At 45.0% G+C, this 15,464-nt stretch overlaps 1 long non-coding RNA gene across 2 annotated transcripts; it reads left to right on the top strand.

The window, feature by feature from the left end:
- The first annotated feature begins 2,779 nt into the window (after positions 1 to 2,779).
- LOC106892127 lies at positions 2,780 to 5,593 on the top strand. 2 transcript variants are annotated; one of them, XR_001412821.1, is made up of 3 exons: positions 2,780 to 3,151; positions 3,852 to 4,015; positions 5,118 to 5,593. It is a non-coding gene; the product is annotated as an uncharacterized LOC106892127 (long non-coding RNA). The 2 variants fall into 2 exon arrangements; XR_001412822.1 differs by lacking the exon at positions 5,118 to 5,593 and adding an exon at positions 4,129 to 4,194.
- Positions 5,594 to 15,464: the final 9,871 nt, after the last annotated feature.

Below are 15,464 nucleotides of genomic sequence, written 5' to 3'. Positions count from 1 at the left end.
CCCGCGGCTCCCCGGCGGGTAGAGGGGGACGGCCCGGCCCGGCCGTGAGGGAGCCGGCGGCCTCTCGGCCGCGGCCTTGCGCTGGCGGCCGCTCCGCCGCCCGCGGGGCCCCGGCGGTGGGTTCCCTGAGGGAAGAGGCGGGGGTGGGGGGGAACTCTTCGTCTTTAGAAGGACCGGGGGACGTTCCCGGCCGGGGATGGGGTTGAACTTGGTGCTGGTGGGGGGTGGTCGTGTGGGGAAAGTGGGCATCAAACCCAGAAACGGGGCTTGGCTGATGCTAACGGCAGCTTTTTTACCGTGTTTTACAGTAATTATCGCAACGGTGTCGCAGACCAAGGCCCGGAGGAGAAAGCTGAATTGACGGTCGGGCTGAGGGACGCTGAGCTTTGCCCACGTTAGTTAAACGTGGGTCGGCGTGGCAAGAGGAATGGGGGCTCCATCCCCCAGAGGAGAGGGATTTGGCAGGTCCAGCGACCCACCGGTGGTCCCCAGGGGGTCACCAGAGCCGTACGGGTGGCCCAAACACAGCTGAAAGCAGTGCCAGGCTCTATTCACCACTTGACGCCTTTTGGCCACGCTTCCAGTTCACTTCTTGTGCTAAACTTGTTTCTGGTGTAGCAGATTTTTTTATTTTTTTTTTATAGTCGAGTGCTTTTTGCCTAAATTAGTCTGTGTACCTTTTCTTTTACAGTCAGGGGTGCTTTTGCCTGTTGCCTGTTAGAAGAAGGACCCAGGGTTTTTACAGTTATGACTGCCGATAACTGAAAACACAGCTCCCGATCATCATCTTGTGTTTTACGTGTAGTCAGGCTGTGTTTTGACAAGGAGAAGAGTATGTGATACTTGCATACGCCTACTCCAACAGATGCAAACGCAGATTTTCCCCTTGGTCTCGTCGGAGTACCCAGGGGAATCCCGTTGGCTCCAGTAATATTGACTGACCCTGTCACTTGGAATAATGACATAAAATTAGTAAGAGGAAAGCAAATTGAATATTAACAGCAGGGATCTGTATCCTAACCGTGAGCGCAGACCAAGTCAGATCTGAATTCTCTCGACGAGGTGCTGTGCAGACAGTATACCCGGTTCCGAAAAAGCAGAATCAGGAAATGGGCTTAATGGTGAAGAAATACCAGAAAATATGCCTGATGGTAAAGTTTATTAGACTCTGGAAAATTAAATTCATGAGGGAGGTTATGGAAACCTCGCAGATTGGGTAAGGGTGTAATTTTCTATTAAATTGCTAAGTGGAAAATCCCAGAGGCAATCAATATGCTACTTTTGGAATTTTCCTAAACTTCTCTGTAAGGCTTTGTGAAAGGAAACTGGGCTAACGTACTATTTAAAATCCTGAATTATATATATTTTGGGAGGATGCTGAAGCAGCAAAGGTAGATGGATGTCATATGCTGTTTGCTAAATTGTGTGGGTCCAATTAATCTCTGGTACAGCACAGTGAAGTCAGGTCTGAAATTCAGCAGCAATGTGCCTAAATTTTGTGCACAAAAAGAGTATTTTCTCTCTCTATTTTTTTTTTCCCCTTTCCCAAGCAGTCTGCTGATTCCTGTCTGCTAACTTTATTTACAAGACTTGGAGCATTGCTGAAACTGTTGTGTTTGACTCTCATCCTTCCTGGGACAATAGGAGAATTTTTATAAAGCATAAGGCCTTCATTTACTGTTCAGCTCACATGATGGGCTTTTATCCTGCATTTGCCAAAGGAATGTGCTACAAAAATAAAAAGGTCTTTTCTGTTTTCCTCAGTTACTCAATTTTGTGAAACATTTTGGGGTGTAATTCATGAAAAAGTGACAGCAGCGTTTTAGCAACTGCCCTTTTTCTCCTTTTAGTTCTTCCTTTTCTGCATTGGATTTTTTTTCTTAAAAGGGGACGCTTACGATGTGAAATGACGTTTCAGTCTGAAGGCTGCACACTGCAGTTTCAAGTTATGTTTTACAACAGTTAGCACATCCCCTTTTTTGTTAATATTTCTCTTTTTCTTCCTGTGAATTAAAGAGATTCTTTTCTACACGCAGAATAAGCGTGATCCTGCAAGCAGACCTAATTATGGCCATTCATATGAGTAAATCTTGCAGTTTTTTTCATTTATGAAAGTATTGAGTCAGTTTGGACACCTAGACCCCGATCCTGTCGTCTCATCTGCATAAAAGTGAATTAGAAACTGGGACGAGGTGACTTCAGGTCAAAGTCGTCTTCTTATCCACACAACACGTAGGAGGATCTGGTAGCTGAAAACCAAGCTTTCCGTCCTCCGCTGCTAACGTTTCTCAGCCGTGACTTAAAAAGAAAACGACTACTTCAAGAACTCCCAGGCTCCTGCGTGCAGTCAGTTGTGAGCCTGTCGCGGGGCGTTTTTGGGGTGGGCATCCTCCAACTGGCCTGGGACTGTCTGCTCATTTGTCACGGGCCACCATGGCGTTGTTCTGGCTGGGGACACCCGGCGATGAAAGTCCTCTTTATTCCGCTAGAATGGCTGCCTTGTGTCACCCTCGGCAGTCGCCGGCTGCAGCCGAGTGACTTTGGATAGAAGTCCCCTGCCTCTGAGCAGCAGTCGGCTTTTAATTTCATGTATATATTTTTTTAATCTTTTATTTCCGTTACTGTCCTAGTATCGGATTGCTACTGTTGCACGTGAAGAACCCATAGTTCCTTTTTTTTTTTTTCCTGGTAAAAATGTGGAAAATTCAGAGCACTTTGCAAATATTAATGAATATATAGTACTATATATATTGCTATTTATTATATATATAGCAAAGTATTTACTCAGTCAAAACATTAATTGAGTAATGTGTTTTTTCAAAATGCCATGAAATTAGCTAACCAAAATAAGGGCTTTATCTTGCGACATATTCCAAGTCAGTATGATTATCCCTGACTATTTCCTAGGGACCGTTTTATTATGCTGCAAGTTACTTTCAAAATATCCCCTCCCTCCCCGTTGTAACTGATATTAATTTTCCCAACAATTTTCTGGTGTGTAATATTTTTCTAATTTTTTTTCATTTCAGATGCTAGATCATGAGCTAACCAATTAAATATAATTAATCTTCTAAAATACTTCATTATTAACAGCAGCAGTGCTCTTCACATCAGGATGTCCCAGACTTTTTCTTTGCTTCCAGGCTCACAGGTGTGTCCAGTTAATTACAGAATTTTGATTATTATTCAGAAAGTAGGATTGCAGAGGACAAATCATAGAATCATAGAATGGTTTGGGTTGGAAGGAACCTTAAAGATCATTGAGTTCCAACCCCCCTGCCATGGGCAGGGACACCTCCCACCAGACCAGGTTGCTCAAAGCCCCATCCAGCCTGGCCTTGAACCCCTCCAGGGATGGGGCAGCCACAGCTTCTCTGGGCAACCTGTTCCAGTGTCTCACCACCCTCACAGGAAAGAATTTCATCCTCATATCGAAAGCTCCCTTCTTTCAGTTTAAAACCATTATCCCTAGTCTATAGCCTCCACTCCTTGAAGAAGAGTCCCTCCCCATCTTTCTTGTAGGGCCCTTTAGGTACTGGAAGGGGCTATAATGTCTCCCTGGAGCCTTCTCCAGACGATTTGATCTGAGGCTTTAAGTCCAATGTCAAGGAATCCATGTGAGGCCGGGCTGCCAACTGTTATGTTAATAGTGCCATGATTGCTAATTACTACTCGTCTTGGAGGCTGGAGAAGTTCAGTGTGGTGGTAGGAAGCAGGAGAATGGTGAAGGGGTAAATCAGAGACCAGGAGCTGCGTAGGTGGCAGGTTCCTAGGTTAGATATTTTGATTAGTTAAGTGTTACGAGCGTCATTGAGGATTTTATAAACTGTGGGAGTGTTTTTCCCCTGCAGGTTTCCAGTGATGTTTTCGTGGTCGTACAAAGTACGCAGGCAGTACCTTTTCTCAGCTCCCAAAGAGACAAGAGGTGACGCTGGTGTCGTGCCATCTTGCTACAAACCTTCCCTTCCAGGGGGGCTTTCGTCTCGGTGTGTCTGAAGAGCAGGTCATTACAAAGGTATGTTTTTGGGTGTCCTTGAGAAGTTTTCTGATTCCACCTGAAGTTCTTCCTGTATCGTTTTAGTCATGGTACTTGACATCTTCTGTCTCTACTCTTTTCTTTCCTTTGAGACACTATTTTGGAATGGTTTCTTCTCCGTTCCGCTGCTTGTTAATCTTCCTCATAGAAATCTAAAAGAAAAAAACTACAGGACGGACCGATGTTTTCATCTATTTGCCAGCTCACGGAGACCAAAACATTCCAGAACTGTTTCAACAATAAAGGATATAACTGAATCTATGTACAAAGTGTTCTTTGTGTGTGCGGTTACAAACCCTCTGTATATTTCTGTAGCAGAATGCAAAGCCCATTTTGACTGTAAGCCTGGGCTTTTCCTCCTTTCTCTCGTTTTATGTGTAGCTTGGACTCAGACTGCAAGGAAGGGCAGTGTAAGAGTCAAAGTGTGTGATGGTCATCCACTCCGATCAAACACTTGTAGGATAATTGGATATTAAGGTATTAACTCTTCCCTAGGACAAACCAGTTTTCGGATTTGAGTTCTGGGAGGAGCGGGTGGGGAGACTGAGGTGTCTCAGGAGGAGGATAAAGAAGCAAAGGTACCAACAATGCTTTTGTGGAAGCTAATGTGGAAGAGGCAAAAAAGCCTGCCCACATCCCTGCATGTCCTGTGCTTCTCTGCAACGTGGAAAAATTGTGAGCTGCACAGATTTTGCCCTGCCTCCCACTTGCAGCCCCAGGTGCTTCAAGAGAGCTGGGGCAACGTGCGTAGGGCTCATTATTTTGCCTAGAAGTTTGGGGTTTGTGCTAGATAAAGAGTCATAGTGCTTAGAAATGGTAGCCTGGATGTGCCTTTGCATTGCTACCGCCTCTGAAGAGCTGAAGGGTAAAGCCAGGCTGGCGTGCTCGGAGAGGGCACGTTTGGCCATCGATGTCAGCCATGGGAGCCCGAGCACAGCCGGGTCAGCGCTCCCGTTCCTGATGAACTCTACAGGCACAAACTGCAGCAAGCTCAGCTCGGGGTCCAGCAGCCCAGTGAGGCAGAGTTCGAGGAGGGTTACGCTACTCATCATACCTACATTTTTGTGTCGGTTTGCTCCAGCCACGGCAGCCAGAGGCGGACGTGAGGGTGCAGCAATGGAAAGAGTCGATCACTGGAGCCAGGGATGGAAAATGAATGCAGCATCAGCTGCGGCAACAATAGCATTTAGCGACGTTAGACAGCTCCGTGAGGCTGCGGGAATGAAGAAGCCCAGACAACAGCCACCCTCCCTTAAGTCCTGCCTGAGACTGATGTGGGGACATTATGCTGTGCCTCCCCGGCCCGGCCTTCTCGCCGTTTCCAGCTCTGCCATAGGGAGCTGCTCTCCGTGTCTCGATTCTGCCTTGATCCTCTTCTGTTTCTCCTGCCACACATTACTAAATGCACCCGCACTAAAATCAATGGGAGTTTGAAAACTAAAAGTAATGTGTGCTTTGGTATGCTACTAATCCACTTATTTGGATCCTCTTACTGCTCCTCTGGGCTGCCCTGATCCTCTCTATCAGCCCACCCAGCTGCTCTGATCTGCTCTCTAAACTTCTGCTGTGGCTCTATTAGCATCCCTGTCGACTCACGGGGCTGCTGCCTCGGTAACTTCAATCCCCTCTCCCAATGAGAGTCTCTCCACTAAATTATAATCCTTGTAGCTCAGAATACTGATGCAAGCTAAAATAAATTCGTGAAAAGTTGCTGTGGCCCCTACTAAGATGTTCTATTTCCTTAAATGTTTTCAAACAGCACTTACGTTTCGGGTTGGAGAAATAACTTAAGACGGGTTCATAACCACCTGCCTGCTTTTCAGTTCTGAAAAATGAAATTTCATTGCAAGGCACAATGTAGTTCAAAATCTACTCACACACGCAATTCTTAAAGAGAGATTGTGTGAATTTAATATCTGTGTCAGGCTGGAGACTGACAACATCTGAAAGTGATGCTTTTATTCAGCAGTAAGATATGTATGCAGTAGCGTTTTCATTAATGCAGCCCCCCCTCAGAGATGTGTAGATGTTGAAGACTCCATCACCCATTCAATCCTTGACCTCTCAGCTGAGGTGGCCAACGCACCTGGATGGGCATTTTCTCTGAGACGGGCACATCCCGCAGGGATCAAACTGACAACACAGAAGTATGATCATTTAGTAACAACTTTGAGAGATTTCTTGCCTGGGTTAGATAAAAGCTAATGAACTCAGTAGTACAATACTTTGTGCTCAACCATTTATCTTCTGTACATATAAAAATAGAAGAAAAATTGAAGTTTTTATGAGTTTTTCTACCATCCAGCAAGATCTGTTTGGCGTTTTGGGGGGAGTTCTCTGTTATGTTTATTCACCTATAATTTGAATATAGCTAAAATGTCTCAAGAATTGAGATTCTATGATTCTATTAAAAAAAAAAAAAAAAGAACGAATTTGTGAGGGATATACCTTGCTTTAGGGAAGGTTGAGGAGAGAGACAATTGTTTGGTTCTAAAACTCAGTGCGTGGAATTTGACTGACCAGTTTGCACTTGCAGGGATTAGTCCTTTTCCTGCATCTCTCCTGGAAAAAGTTTGCTGCTTGGATATCTGTAGTGCAGACTGAGGCTGGGAGTAATTAAGTATGTTTTCTGCTTAATGTCATTTGCCCCGTACTGCTGAAGCGCTAGAAAGAGCATCTACAGAAATATCAACAACAACAAAAACCGTGATCATTTTTCTGCCAGACAATTTGAATTCTTTAGCGGTCCCAAATGGCCAGTGCTGTCAAAAGAGCCTGGTCTCCCTGGTGACATCTTGGGGCTGATTCATTAGGGGCTCTGATGACACAGTGCCATAAGCTGAGTTACCTGAAACGATAACATTTTCCTCAGATATCTCCCATAACAGCCAGTTTGGCAAAAATTAGCTGTTCTTCAATGTAAAGCTTTTTAGAAGCGATAGCGAGTTTTTACCCCACCTTGCTTTTACAGATAATAAAGCTGCTGGGATAGGAACTGACCCATCCATCCTTCAGGCAATCTAAACAATTCACCTAAATATTCCTTCATCAGAACCAGAGGATAATTATCGTTCAAACAGTTGTTTCAAGCAGGTTTCTAGAAGCCACACTAGCCTTACTAACCACTAACATCCATATGGATGTCACTGCTTTCCTAAGCATTTTAGCAGGGCACTGCAGAGGTCTCTCCTGGCAGACAGGAACTGCAGGGGCTGACTTGCCACGAGAACTGATCAAGCAATGCTTCAAAAAGCAAAACAAACCAAATTAAAACACCACCTGCTTCTTTTACCCCTAATGATGCATGAATACCGTACGCTTCTGAAGACTTGCGTTGGTTAGAAATGCCAGGAACTTTTTTTTTTTTCTGCCCTTGCCTCACCTCTGAGCTTTTCTTTTCTTTGCCGGTGGCTTTTGGACTCCCGTGGTGGAGCGCTACCCCCCACTTCTTCCTCCATTTTCCCTCTGGCTGAGCGTTTCTCAGCCCGTGACCTCCTGGAGATTGTCTGCTACTGCTTAGGCAGTTCTGAAAGGTAAACAAGAAACAGCAAGCCTACTACGAGTGGCTTAAATTCACTGCATGGAGGGGATGGCCACATCCCCACCGCAAGAATTGCCGGGGAGTGCAATTTGCAAGCCGTAGCAGAAGTGCCACCAGCCCAAATTGTCACGCATATGAATGTGACTTGTGGATGTCACAAGCTTGGAGATACCCGTAAACAAATGAAGTAAATGTGGAGGCAGAGAAGTGAGAACTGGATGAGTTAAATCCTTCCAAAAAGTTAAGGACAGCTTTAATAAATGAACTAAAGAGCCAGACTGGATGTGGAGCTCCCTTTGCCAGAAGCGGACATATTTAGTCATGGCACAAAGGTGATTTTATCAAATGTCTTTTTTGTTGTAGTGTTTTGAAGACGGATAAAAAGAACCATGTACCTATCTGAAAAAGGTTTCCAAGAGTGATCTGTGCCCTGCTCTACTTGAAATGAGTTTTTCTGCAGTCTCGATGAGCTGTAATGCTGCCTCCTGCGTGCAAGTGAAAGCATACGCTGCTGAGCCGGGTTTTCCCCTGTTTTAATATCGAATAGAAAAGTGAAACCAGATACCCAATAAAGTATTGACTACAACCTGAAAACAGCTAAATATAAACCGAATACAACAACTGAGCGCAACCAAAATCATTCTGATCAGCTTTACCATTTTGGCAAACAGATGGCATCTGGGTTGTTTGAGTGGAACGACGTCTTTCTGAGCTGCCTTCAATAATCTTCCTGTAAGTTGACAGTTGACTTGCAGCAGATAAAGCTGAGCAACCACTTAGTCATCAAGAAATTGGAATGAAACACCTCGTGTATGTTTTAAGCTTGTATTTCTATTACTTACAAAGCTTTTACGGGAAGTTCCAAGATTTCGAGTAACTTCTAGATTTCCCTTTTCAGTCTTGGTTTCATATGGAATGCTGTGGAGAGAATTACTTTAAAGTAGCTTTGCGGTTAACTCCGTGGGGTTGTTCCAGAGGTCTGCGGAAACCTGGATCTAGGATCAACACGGGTAACACTATTGCTTCCAGACCCGAGCAGTGAGCTCTCCAGACTCTGCAAGTGGTTTTGGGAGAGCTTAAGGACCTGGCTACAGCCCTGACAGCAAATATAACATTTATTAAGCACATGTGAGACAGAAATACGCAGCCCTCGTGGTACCAAACCAGCGGGATTGCCCTGAAAAGCAAAACAGGAGCAGCAGAAAACAAACAGTCAAGCTAAGGATTTATAGCAGTGATCTAATTGATTCTAACGGGTAGAATAATGCCATATAGGATAAACTGATAGTTTGAAATCCAGCTTGGAAAAGTACGCATTTCATATGCTAAAAATATCTTATGCACCGATGTCATCAAAAGGATCATTGCATGGGTGAGGGACCAGCACAGGGAAGGAATCGTCCGCTTTCATAACGCACTGCTGAGCACTTTCCACACTCTAAGGACTCCTCGGAGTGACGGAGACTCGGAGGAACCCTCTTGTGGTACAGATGAACAGATTCCAAGGATCTCACAGTGTGAGCTTCCTCGAGTTTGTCCAGCAAGGGCTGCTCCAGATATCCGCTCTGCAACCAAGAATGGAGACAGTCAAAGGACGGGAGATCCGTAACGAAGCAGGCTGGGACCGTAACGAATTGCCAGCATAGATATACCCTCGGGAAGACATTATGAGCAACAGAGGAGTTTTCAACAGAGTCCAGCCCAGACTTGACCCAACCATCTCAACAATTCACGTCCCTCAGAAAATGTTGCCCTGAGCCCGAGGCAAAGAGGAGCTGAACAAATTTGCCATCCTGGAAATCAGAGAGCAAGCCAGAGTGGATCTCCTCAGGAGTTGTCAGTGGAAGAAAAAGAAGGCACACCACTTCTTATACATTAGAAGATTTTCTAGTCTCTTCAAGAAGAGAAATCTCAAGAGCAGATGTTTTTTTCTCCTTTTCCTTCTTCAGGGAGATATTAGTGAATGCCCTCAGTAGAACAGAGCCAATTTATATACATATTTGCACATATATATAGCATCTTTGGGGAGATGCTGTATTTTGTAGATTTCTCTTCCCCAGGACAAGACAACTGTCTTGATCACAGAGGGGATTTACATTAAACTTTTAGACACCTTTTAGAGCTACAGCATTAATTTCAAGGCTCACCAAAGTTGTTTTACCTACATAAAGTGTTCAGCTGCTTTCCTTGTCCCTTACACCCCTCCCTGCCACCTTGTTGGCTTGTTTTGATTTTTATAAACTGGGAGATCTTTGGTCTAGGTGTCACCTCACAGTAACTGCATCATTCTCGTGAATACTGTGCATGAGCTGGTTTTCCTTCTTCGTTTCATGCTGTCTCTACCTGAGATAGAATGTCAAACCAGAGCAGGAAATGAAGCAAGGTCTAAGGTTATGTCTACACTAGAGTTAATCAAGGGGAGCAGCTGGTACTTGGACATCTGGATTCATTTGCCATAAAGTCCACTAGAGGGTATTCCCACAGCCTCCCTTTCCCAAGTGTGGGCACGTTCTCCCACGTGTCTCCTGAGACCTTCCTGGATCCGTTCGCCCTCAGATGTGAAATAACTTCCTTTTAGGAGAACTATGACAAAGCGTAGGAGGACTCCTCCTGCTTCCTCATTGCGGAGCGATTGCATCCAAGCCTGAGGTAAAGCAGGGCAGGATTTCTAAATCCCTACCCCTCCAGCCTGGGTTTAAACAACACCCTTTGACCAACGGGCCATCTTCTGCAAGGAAGAGCCACGGCACGCGGCTCGGATTATCTAACGTCGGTGAAAAGCCAGTTGTGGTTACAGCCCTCTGAAATAGCTATGGGAGCAATGGGGCTTACCACGGGGAACAGGCAAAGGAAAAACTCTGGGAGGACCTAAAGGTGAAGAAAGGCTGGCAGAGCGAGGGAGGTGGAGGCTGCCATGTGCCATAGCATGAGGCTAGGGGAGACAGAGTTGTGGCCACCAGCCAGGCTCCTCTGAAGCGAAACGAAGGAGCTAAAGTCATAGTGACTTTCAACCTTTGCTGTTCGGTGGCCTTTGCTGCTCCAGCGAAGGTGTCGCCCTGGTGAATTGAAGCATGGTGAGAATTGGCCCATCTTACTCATTCTTCAAAGCTTGTTCTGGACCTCTTGGACTTTCCAAGCCACAGGACAGAAATTGCTGGGCAAAAGCAGGTAAACAAACAAAACAAGAGATGAAATTCAGAGTTCAGCCTCTCTTCGTGTTAATCTTTGTCACAAATCTGTGTCACTTTACTGTGAGGGTGGCAGAGCATTGGAACAAGCTGCGCAGAGAGGTGGTGGAGTCTCCTTCTCTGGAGACATTCAAAACCCGCCTGGACAAGTTCCTGTGCAACCTGCTCTAGGTGGACCTACTTTGGCAGGGGGGTCGGACTGGATGATCTCCAGAGGTGCCTTCCAACCCAATATGATTCTATGATTCTATGAAATGCAGCGTGACCGGTGACATCAAGCTAACGAAGGCAGTAGTTTCTACTTCTAGGGTACACACCTGAAGCCCACACTTTGGAGATCAGTCCCTCCCAGCCGCCTTGGCCTTCTCAGTCTGAAGGAAGCAGAAACCAGGCACCAGACACAAATCCCAATGTCTCTGTCTCAGGTGCACAGACATCCCAGGGGACAAGGAGTGCAAACCTTTCCCATCTCTTGGGGTTTTTATTGCTGGCACCCGCTAAAAGCTAATGAACTCAGTAGTACAATACTTTGTGCTCAACCATTTATCTTCTGTACATATAAAAATAGAAGAAAAATTGAAGTTTTTATGAGTTTTTCTACCATCCAGCAAGATCTGTTTGGCGTTTTGGGGGGAGTTCTCTGTTATGTTTATTCACCTATAATTTGAATATAGCTAAAATGTCTCAAGAATTGAGATTCTATGATTCTATTAAAAAAAAAAAAAAAAAGAACGAATTTGTGAGGGATATACCTTGCTTTAGGGAAGGTTGAGGAGAGAGACAATTGTTTGGTTCTAAAACTCAGTGCGTGGAATTTGACTGACCAGTTTGCACTTGCAGGGATTAGTCCTTTTCCTGCATCTCTCCTGGAAAAAGTTTGCTGCTTGGATATCTGTAGTGCAGACTGAGGCTGGGAGTAATTAAGTATGTTTTCTGCTTAATGTCATTTGCCCCGTACTGCTGAAGCGCTAGAAAGAGCATCTACAGAAATATCAACAACAACAAAAACCGTGATCATTTTTCTGCCAGACAATTTGAATTCTTTAGCGGTCCCAAATGGCCAGTGCTGTCAAAAGAGCCTGGTCTCCCTGGTGACATCTTGGGGCTGATTCATTAGGGGCTCTGATGACACAGTGCCATAAGCTGAGTTACCTGAAACGATAACATTTTCCTCAGATATCTCCCATAACAGCCAGTTTGGCAAAAATTAGCTGTTCTTCAATGTAAAGCTTTTTAGAAGCGATAGCGAGTTTTTACCCCACCTTGCTTTTACAGATAATAAAGCTGCTGGGATAGGAACTGACCCATCCATCCTTCAGGCAATCTAAACAATTCACCTAAATATTCCTTCATCAGAACCAGAGGATAATTATCGTTCAAACAGTTGTTTCAAGCAGGTTTCTAGAAGCCACACTAGCCTTACTAACCACTAACATCCATATGGATGTCACTGCTTTCCTAAGCATTTTAGCAGGGCACTGCAGAGGTCTCTCCTGGCAGACAGGAACTGCAGGGGCTGACTTGCCACGAGAACTGATCAAGCAATGCTTCAAAAAGCAAAACAAACCAAATTAAAACACCACCTGCTTCTTTTACCCCTAATGATGCATGAATACTGTACGCTTCTGAAGACTTGTGTTGGTTAGAAATGCCAGGAACTTTTTTTTTTTTCTGCCCTTGCCTCACCTCTGAGCTTTTCTTTTCTTTGCCGGTGGCTTTTGGACTCCCGTGGTGGAGCGCTACCCCCCACTTCTTCCTCCATTTTCCCTCTGGCTGAGCGTTTCTCAGCCCGTGACCTCCTGGAGATTGTCTGCTACTGCTTAGGCAGTTCTGAAAGGTAAACAAGAAACAGCAAGCCTACTACGAGTGGCTTAAATTCACTGCATGGAGGGGATGGCCACATCCCCACCGCAAGAATTGCCGGGGAGTGCAATTTGCAAGCCGTAGCAGAAGTGCCACCAGCCCAAATTGTCACGCATATGAATGTGACTTGTGGATGTCACAAGCTTGGAGATACCCGTAAACAAATGAAGTAAATGTGGAGGCAGAGAAGTGAGAACTGGATGAGTTAAATCCTTCCAAAAAGTTAAGGACAGCTTTAATAAATGAACTAAAGAGCGAGACTGGATGTGGAGCTCCCTTTGCCAGAAGCAGACATATTTAGTCATGGCACAAAGGTGATTTTATCAAATGTCTTTTTTGTTGTAGTGTTTTGAAGACGGATAAAAAGAACCATGTACCTATCTGAAAAAGGTTTCCAAGAGTGATCTGTGCCCTGCTCTACTTGAAATGAGTTTTTCTGCAGTCTGGATGAGCTGTAATTCTGCCTCCTGCGTGCAAGTGAAAGCATACGCTGCTGAGCTGGGGTTTTCCCCTGTTTTAATATCGAATAGAAAAGTGAAACCAGATACCCAATAAAGTATTGACTACAACCTGAAAACAGCTAAATATAAACCGAATACAACAACTGAGCGCAACCAAAATCATTCTGATCAGCTTTACCATTTTGGCAAACAGATGGCATCTGGGTTGTTTGAGTGGAACGACGTCTTTCTGAGCTGCCTTCAATAATCTTCCTGTAAGTTGACAGTTGACTTGCAGCAGATAAAGCTGAGCAACCACTTAGTCATCAAGAAATTGGAATGAAACACCTCGTGTATGTTTTAAGCTTGTATTTCTATTACTTACAAGGCTTTTACGGGAAGTTCCAAGATTTCGAGTAACTTCTAGATTTCCCTTTTCAGTCTTGGTTTCATATGGAATGCTGTGGAGAGAATTACTTTAAAGTAGCTTTGCGGTTAACTCCGTGGGGTTGTTCCAGAGGTCTGCGGAAACCTGGATCTAGGATCAACACGGGTAACACTATTGCTTCCAGACCCGAGCAGTGAGTTCTCCAGACTCTGCAAGTGGTTTTGGGAGAGCTTAAGGACCTGGCTACAGCCCTGACAGCAAATATAACATTTATTAAGCACATGTGAGACAGAAATACGCAGCCCTCGTGGTACCAAACCAGCGGGATTGCCCTGAAAAGCAAAACAGGAGCAGCAGAAAACAAACAGTCAAGCTAAGGATTTATAGCAGTGATCTAATTGATTCTAACGGGTAGAATAATGCCATATAGGATAAACTGATAGTTTGAAATCCAGCTTGGAAAAGTACGCATTTCATATGCTAAAAATATCTTATGCACCGATGTCATCAAAAGGATCATTGCATGGGTGAGGGACCAGCACAGGGAAGGAATCGTCCGCTTTCATAACGCACTGCTGAGCACTTTCCACACTCTAAGGACTCCTCGGAGTGACGGAGACTCGGAGGAACCCTCTTGTGGTACAGATGAACAGATTCCAAGGATCTCACAGTGTGAGCTTCCTCGAGTTTGTCCAGCAAGGGCTGCTCCAGATATCCGCTCTGCGACCAAGAATGGAGACAGTCAAAGGACGGGAGATCCGTAACGAAGCAGGCTGGGACCGTAACGAATTGCCAGCATAGACATACCCTCGGGAAGACATTATGAGCAACAGAGGAGTTTTCAACAGAGTCCAGCCCAGACTTGACCCAACCATCTCAACAATTCACGTCCCTCAGAAAATGTTGCCCTGAGCCCGAGGCAAAGAGGAGCCGAACAAATTTGCCATCCTGGAAATCAGAGAGCAAGCCAGAGTGGATCTCCTCAGGAGTTGTCAGTGGAAGAAAAAGAAGGCACACCACTTCTTATACATTAGAAGATTTTCTAGTCTCTTCAAGAAGAGAAATCTCAAGAGCAGATGTTTTTTTCTCCTTTTCCTTCTTCAGGGAGATATTAGTGAATGCCCTCAGTAGAACAGAGCCAATTTATATACATATTTGCACATATATATAGCATCTTTGGGGAGATGCTGTATTTTGTAGATTTCTCTTCCCCAGGACAAGACAACTGTCTTGATCACAGAGGGGATTTACATTAAACTTTTAGACACCTTTTAGAGCTACAGCATTAATTTCAAGGCTCACCAAAGTTGTTTTACCTACATAAAGTGTTCAGCTGCTTTCCTTGTCCCTTACACCCCTCCCTGCCACCTTGTTGGCTTGTTTTGATTTTTATAAACTGGGAGATCTTTGGTCTAGGTGTCACCTCACAGTAACTGCATCATTCTCGTGAATACTGTGCATGAGCTGGTTTTCCTTCTTCGTTTCATGCTGTCTCTACCTGAGATAGAATGTCAAACCAGAGCAGGAAATGAAGCAAGGTCTAAGGTTATGTCTACACTAGAGTTAATCAAGGGGAGCAGCTGGTACTTGGACATCTGGATTCATTTGCCATGAAGTCCACTAGAGGGTATTCCCACAGCCTCCCTTTCCCAAGTGTGGGCACGTTCTCCCACGTGTCTCCTGAGACCTTCCTGGATCCGTTCGCCCTCAGATGTGAAATAACTTCCTTTTAGGAGAACTATGACAAAGCGTAGGAGGACTCCTCCTGCTTCCTCATTGCGGAGCGATTGCATCCAAGCCTGAGGTAAAGCAGGGCAGGATTTCTAAATCCCTACCCCTCCAGCCTGGGTTTAAACAACACCCTTTGACCAACGGGCCATCTTCTTCAAGGAAGAGCCATGGTGCGCGGCTTGCAAGCCTGAGGTAAAGCAGGGCAGGATTTCTAAATCCCTACCCCTCCAGCTTGGGTTTAAACAACACCCTTTGACCAACGGGCCATCTTCTGCAA

Source organism: Calidris pugnax, unplaced genomic scaffold, assembly GCF_001431845.1.
Source record: "Calidris pugnax isolate Ruff unplaced genomic scaffold, ASM143184v1 scaffold125, whole genome shotgun sequence".
Lineage (NCBI taxonomy): Eukaryota > Metazoa > Chordata > Aves > Charadriiformes > Scolopacidae > Calidris > Calidris pugnax.
This window is presented reverse-complemented; position numbering and strand designations above follow the sequence as displayed.